Below are 6,000 nucleotides of genomic sequence, written 5' to 3' on the forward strand. Positions count from 1 at the left end.
TACACATGACAATTAATGAGATTAATACAACACTTCTACTTGAATGTCACTATCAATCACTATTGAGTGTTTGTAATAACTTCTGACTGCGATCCAACGTGGATTTTGGTCAAATGATGAGGCAGAAATATGTTGTTAGTAACATTCTAGAAGAATTTTATGTGGAAGATACCCAGTTACAACTTCTGTGGGGCGTAAAGAAAAAGAAATGTAACTAGTAGTGTAACTAATTACTGTTGCCAGGAAGTAATAAGTAAAGGAGATTGTTTTTTAGAGCTCACTTCTGGCCCAAGATCTTCCTCTCCGCTCACTGCCATCACCAGCATCACTGATTCCACCCTGCTCCATTTTTTAAGGAGATTGAGGTGGTAAATCTGATGTGCCCCACTCCTGTCTGTTCATACTACCTCATAATTTAGATCTCCAACTCGTTGTGTGACCTTGAAGGGCCCTTGCCACTTAGCGAGTAATTTAGAACTAGAAGTTGGGAGCAATACAAGCAATTTATTTCCCGGTGCAAATTTGCGCAATCTGGTTCCCCTGTTGTACAGCCAGCTTTGTTTGTCTTGAGCCTGTAACAAATTCTCCATAGACAGCCGCCCCAAAGTGTGGAGTTCTGTTCTCAGGGCCAGCACATATTAAATTTCATTTTTACTGTTCGAAGGTCCGTCCTCCCAAGTCTCTCTTAGGACGTCCAGCACCCCGTGGGGCTGACGGCCATAGAGAAGCTCGAAGGGGGAAAACCCTGTGGAGGCTTGAGGGACCTCGGGCACAGCGAACAACAGGGGTTCCAGCCATCTGTCCCAATTTTTGGAGTCTGTGTGAATGAATTTACACATCATGGTTTTTAACGTGCGATTAAATCGTTCCACCAGGCCGTCCGTTTGTGGGTGATAGACACTGGTGCGAATCGATTTAATGCCCAATAATTCATAAAGTTTGCGGAGAATTCGTGACATAATTCTTTCGGAATTCCCACCCAGGAGATTAAATGAAACCATGCGTCAGCTACGCTTTTTGCAGAAATGCTGCGGAGCGCCACTGTTTCGGGGTATCGTGTTGCATAATCCACCAGAAGCGGTGAACTCCATGCCCAAGAGTGGAATTACCCCTCCAACGGGGTGCGGCTCGTGCAGGGAGATGGACAGGAAAGAGAGGGAGAAAGAGGGAAAGAGAGGGAGAAAGCACAGAGGAAATAAGAGAGACACATGGCAAGGATTCCCCGGCCCCGGTGCAAGCCACCATCTGATCCTCCGCAAGTTGATTGGCCTGTTTTAGCGATGCTGGTCGGTGACACTGGAACTGCACAATCCTATACGCTCTATTCCATGACAGTTGAGCTAAAAAATTGTTGTCTGAAAGTTGTGTTTGGTGGTAAATCTTTTCACTTTTGATGTCATTTGTTACTGATGTCATTTCAAATTAGTACTGTAGTAATTAAATATTTGCTTAGTTATCACCAAAGCTCTCTCTGTTTTGATTGTAGACCATAAACCTGTTATGCTGCCTTAATCTGTCTGAAATTCAATTGACGTCATTGAATTTCTGTCTGCGGAGAATTCGTGACATAATTCTTTCGGAATTCCCACCCAGGAGATTAAATGAAACCATGCGTCAGCTACGCTTTTTGCAGAAATGCTGCGGAGCGCCACTGTTTCGGGGTATCGTGTTGCATAATCCACCAGAAGCGGTGAACTCCATGCCCAAGAGTGGAATTACCCCTCCAACGGGGTGCGGCTCGTGCAGGGAGATGGACAGGAAAGAGAGGGAGAAAGAGGGAAAGAGAGGGAGAAAGCACAGAGGAAATAAGAGAGACACATGGCAAGGATTCACCGGCCCCGGTGCAAGCCACCATCTGATCCTCCGCAAGTTGATTGGCCTGTTTTAGCGATGCTGGTCGGTGACACTGGACACAATGCGCAGTCTTCTTAGGCAGACGTGCCACGAACTGCTCCAGTACCTCCTTGTCGATGATTTCCTCGACGTCGCTTCCCCCGGCCATCAGCCATCTGCGGCAGGCGTCCCGCAGTTGTTGCGCCATCACGAAAGGTCGGCCACTTTCTCTAAGGTCCAAGGACCTGAAGCGCTGACGGTGTTGCTCTGGACTCAGGCCGACCTGCTGTAGGATGGCACGTTTCAGGTCTTGGTAGACCAGCTCCGGAACAGCTCGCGAATTTAAAGAATACTTCATAAAAATCTTTATATTTACTGACTTTCTATTCAAGTAATGCATGTAATGACAATCATCTGTGGTCTCCCAGTGGTTCACATTATGAACAGTTTAGCATTATATGATTAATTTGCTTCCTTCAAAACAGGCCAAACAAAGGATATGAAACCAAGACTACCTACTAATGTCACGTTCGAGACAAGGACAAAAGTGGGTTGAAATGTTCCACCTCCAACCTCAGTGATTTCCAGTCAATCACACGTCATGTGCATTGTTGCATGAGTCATGATAACACAACAAAAGCATTTCGTGTTTTTGTGCCAATTATAGCAAAAAGTAACATAAAATGCTGCCGTTAATTTTGAAAACAGCTAATGAAAGCAAAAAAGAAGGTATCATTATCTGCCTGGCCAAAAAATAAAACAAATTTGCATTTAAATAAGCAAATACTTAAGAGTTTAGGATTGGATCATTATTGCAGTGATTTACATTTGTGGCATATTATAAGTTTTAAAACAAGTATTTTAACCCTAACTGATGCAGTGTGTAGCTTTTCATTTTTTAAACAACCATATTGAAAGATGCACCCATGTACATATTCCAGGATGACAATACCAAGATTCACTAGGCTCAATTTGTGAAATAGTGGTTCAGATAGCATAAGGAATAATTTTCTTGTATGAACATAACATTTGAACAGATGTGCTAGAGTCGACTTTACAGAGTGAGTCAACTCTCCCATTGTCAATACAAGATCTCCAGAAATGAATGCTAAAAAATTAATGGACATGGGTGTTTCAACATGGTTGTTTGAGAAATAAAAAGCTATGCACTGCATCAGTCAGTGTTAAAAGAATTGTTTCCTAACATGCAAGAAACATAAATAACTGCAGTAATAATTCAGTCTTAAAATAGGCCTATCAACTTATTTAAATCCAGACAGCAACTTTTTTTGGCCAGGCAATGCATAAACTTAATGTCTAACGTTTGTTTTTAAGTTTGACAAACGGTAATTTCACATTCTGCTGTTTGTTTTCAATTTTTATCAGAAATTATATTCTTCTGTATTTGATAGTTTTGCAGCTGACTCTTTCTTTGATTAGGTGACTTCTTTTATCCCACAAATTTCAAAATTGAATAAATCTGTTTGTGATGTGCCACTTTCATTGAAAGTGTTGGATGATGTTGTAGCAAAATCTCCATCAAACAAGTCCCCTGGGCCTGATGGGCTACCTTTTGAATTTTATAGGGTTTTTTGCCCCATCACGACCATGGAGGTTGTGCCCGAACTGTTAGTCTGCCCTGAACAGTCAGTCTACCCTGAACTGTCTGTCTGTCCTGTCATGACCACGGAGGTCAGGCTTGTCTGTCTTGAACTGTCTGTCAGGCTGGAATTATCTGTCTGCCAGTTCTGAAGCGACCACGGAGGTCGTTCCCCTGTACGTGACCCTCTCTATGCTGGGAATTGCCATCTGGTGTGTATGAACAGAGTACACCATCCCAGAAACACTTAACGAACCCGAACTTCCACCCAGCCTCCCTCTCCCACCTCCTCTCCCTCTATCATCCTCACCACCACCACTGCAGCATCCTTTCAGCCCCTCAGCTCACCCTCAGCCGACCATCTGTGATGTGGGTTTGCTGCGGGTCTGCCAGTCTCCATCGGCGTTGTGGCTGGAGGATCCCTTGTCTCCGCCTCCAGCCTCCGAGGCCCAGACTCCGCCTCGGCTCATCGACCGAGCAGCTCCACCATGGCTTCTAGCTCCCTCCTCTCCACTGTGGCCCGTCAGTCCACCAGCTCCACCTTGGTTAGTCGTCGACCCGCCATCGCCTTAGGACTCCACTCCTTCGGCTGCGATCCGTCCCACCGGCTCCATTGGGCTCCACCCTCCCTCCAGCTCCACCTTGGTCTTCTGTCGCTCTGGCTCCACCACGGCCTTCCAGATCCCTGCCTATGCCTTGGTCGCCTGAGCCACCTGCTCCGCCTTGTCCATCCGGATCTTCTCCGTTCCCCTGGCTCTAGGGCTCTCCGTCTCCGCCCCGGGCTTTTCTCCCACCTGCTCCGCCGCTGTTGGTCGGCCCCCTGGAATCGTCAGCCCTTCCTCCACCATGGCTTCTCCTTCCATCGGCTCCACCATGGGCCATCATGTTGGCTGTGGTCTGGGTCCCACCTGGCTCCTTTTCCTGCTCCAAGTCCCTCCTGTCTCCGTCTTGGCTCCTCCCTGCATCTGATCCGCCATAGACCTTCCTGATTCCTCCTTAGTTCCTCCCTCCGTCAGATCCTCCCTGGTGGCTTCTGTTTCCTCCCTGGCTCATGCCTTCCAGGAGGGGGGAGTACTGTCACAGTTATGGGCTTCTGTTTTTTCATTTAGTTTTTGTCTTCATGCCCATTGAGTTTGACCTAGATTCTGTCTCTCCTGTTGATTAGTTCATTCAGTTCACCTGTGTTCGTTAATCATCTCATTAGTTCCCTCATTTAGGTTCTGTATAAGTTCTCCCTGTTCTGTTCAGTCCTTGGCCGGTTATTAGTTTATGTGGATTTGCTTTTGCACTGCTCTGAATTTTCTGTTTCCCTGTGGATTTATTCAAGTCTGTGGATTGAACTACTCTTCTTTGTGTGCTTTACTAGCTTAAGCGAACTGTGGCGCCTCTGGAATATTAATAAAGAATGTTGTTAAATATCTCGGTATTCATATTTGTAAATGTGCTTAGGAAAAAGATTTTCAATCTATGGTTACAGAGATCTTACTATTTTATGGCAGAATTGTTCAAAGCTGGAACATGCAAGTAGAAAATTATATTATATATATAATATATAATATATATAATATATGCCATACTAAGGAAGGTTTAAATGGTCTACTTTTTTTTTTTTATTGAACCAAATTTATAATATAAATTTGATACATTTTTTTAAAAGGAATTCTGTTTGGTTTTGGATTCCTTACTTGATTTTTAAGAGATGCGGGAATTTACACTTTTTGCTTTTCTGTGATTTTAAATGTGTAAGACTTCCTTTTTAAAACTCTCCAACTTTCATAAGCAAGCTCATGGTCATGGAAGCTGATGTTTAAGCAATTTCTCTCCTCATATAATTTGGAATAATCAATATATATATATATATTATCATCTCAAATCTTTTTTCTTCCCTGATTGGTTTGATAAGGGCATTGTTTTAGTTTCAGACTTAGTAAATAATGGAGATTTATATTCTTTCTTTTGATTTTATTGAACAATATGCTAGAAATGTATCAAACAGGACTACATTAAGGTTACAAATGCTATCCCCTTTAATTTGTTGTTTTTGGCGTAGTCTTACAAATTACACAGATTTTTATATATTGAAAATACCTCAAATTTTTATAAATGGTGTTAATATTTTGGATGCTAAATGTACAAATAATTGTTTGAGAAACGTTTTCACTACTAGCAACAATTTTGCTATTAAAGCTAAGGCAAAATGGTTAGCACTTTACCCAAATATTACTTTTTTTAAGGTATGGGCTGTGCCAAATAAATTAGTTTAATAATGAACTAAAATAAATAAATTTTAAAATCATTCATTATTACCCTTGTAATATGTATCTAAATCAATTTAACCATAATATTTATCCACTCTGCTCTTTCTGCCAACAGGAAGAATCAATTTCACATTTATTCTATTTCTGTTATTATTCTAAACAATTCTGGCTTCAAATGTCAGCTTCCCTATTCCTTGCGTTCCACCAGCTCTGTAGTATTTCCATCAGTATGGTTCTTTTCCATTCGGATTCCATTCCATTCTTTTCCCAGTGCATCTACCAACCAAGGAAACGTGAAAAAGATTAACC

The sequence above is a fragment of the Sinocyclocheilus grahami genome, unplaced genomic scaffold (genome assembly GCF_001515645.1).
Source record: "Sinocyclocheilus grahami isolate Dianchi unplaced genomic scaffold, SAMN03320097.WGS_v1.1 scaffold459.1, whole genome shotgun sequence".
In the NCBI taxonomy this organism is placed as follows: domain Eukaryota; kingdom Metazoa; phylum Chordata; class Actinopteri; order Cypriniformes; family Cyprinidae; genus Sinocyclocheilus; species Sinocyclocheilus grahami.